This window comes from Gavialis gangeticus, unplaced genomic scaffold (assembly GCF_001723915.1).
Source record: "Gavialis gangeticus isolate Ggan-Ray unplaced genomic scaffold, GavGan_comp1, whole genome shotgun sequence".
In the NCBI taxonomy this organism is placed as follows: Eukaryota; Metazoa; Chordata; order Crocodylia; family Gavialidae; genus Gavialis; species Gavialis gangeticus.
Genome location: NW_017728994.1, coordinates 29,339,036 through 29,339,892, shown reverse-complemented (window position 1 = coordinate 29,339,892; position 857 = coordinate 29,339,036). Strand labels below are relative to the sequence as shown.

Below are 857 nucleotides of genomic sequence, written 5' to 3'. Positions count from 1 at the left end.
CTCTCCTTGTGATTAGAAAGTTTTTCCTAATGTTCAGCCTACTTTCCCTTGTGGCATTAGTGTGAGTTCCCTAAGCCCTAAAGACTTCATGCCCAGATATACTGCATTAGGTTACTCTAGCCAAGACATGTCAATGAGTCATTGAGCAGAATAGGACATAGTTTGCTAACCAGCTGGCTATGATAGAAAGCATGAGTTATGGACGTTGCTATGTGAAGCTTAGGATCATCAAGAAATCCTGGAGCTTTCTTAAGTTATTAACTGAATCAGTGAGTCAAGGTCATGCACTCAGAAAGTTATCTCCTGGTGGCAAACTCTCTAAAGTGCTTCTCTCTGTCCACCAGCATCACCTCTGTCTTGCTTGAGTCCAGCTTCAACCAGCGATTCTTCATCCTTGGACTGATTGCACCCAAGCAGTGAGCCATCTTGCTACTAGAGGCATGGCTATATGTGGTGAAGGATAAGGAGGGCTGCATGTCATCCTGCATATTGCTGACATGTAAGTCCATTTGACCAGTTCACCTAGTTGGCTGCATGGGGATGAAGAACAGGACTGCAGAAATTTGTGTGGGATTCCACATGTGAGGCTCTGGTAACAGAGGTGCATCTTGCTGTCACTGCTTCCTGGTGGGACCCAAACAATTTTAGTGCATTTACCCTGAAATTCTACCAGCTGTCTCTCAGGCAAGAAAGTTGTATTCCACAATCAATATAGGTGGAAAAGAGATCCAGAAATGTGGGGGTGGATGCCTGCTCTCTATCCACTGACAGCAGGAAATCTCCATCAGTGCCACTGTGGTGGTTTCAGTTTTGTGTCCTGGCCTAAGTTCAGATTGTCCTGGTTCTAGAAAATTGGC

General features: G+C 45.2%; 1 protein-coding gene across 5 annotated transcripts in view; it reads left to right on the top strand.

Annotated features, from left to right (window-relative positions):
- The first annotated feature begins 367 nt into the window (after positions 1-367).
- PSD (pleckstrin and Sec7 domain containing) overlaps positions 368-857 on the top strand; it is a 140,194-nt gene continuing 139,704 nt past the window's right edge. For 4 of the 5 annotated variants that reach the window (XM_019502501.1, XM_019502502.1, XM_019502500.1 and 1 more), the window contains exon 1: positions 368-499. The gene's annotated coding sequence lies outside the window, so the exon portion shown is untranslated. The remainder of the gene's footprint in view (positions 500-857) is intronic. The other variant, XM_019502503.1, reaches the window with a different exon arrangement.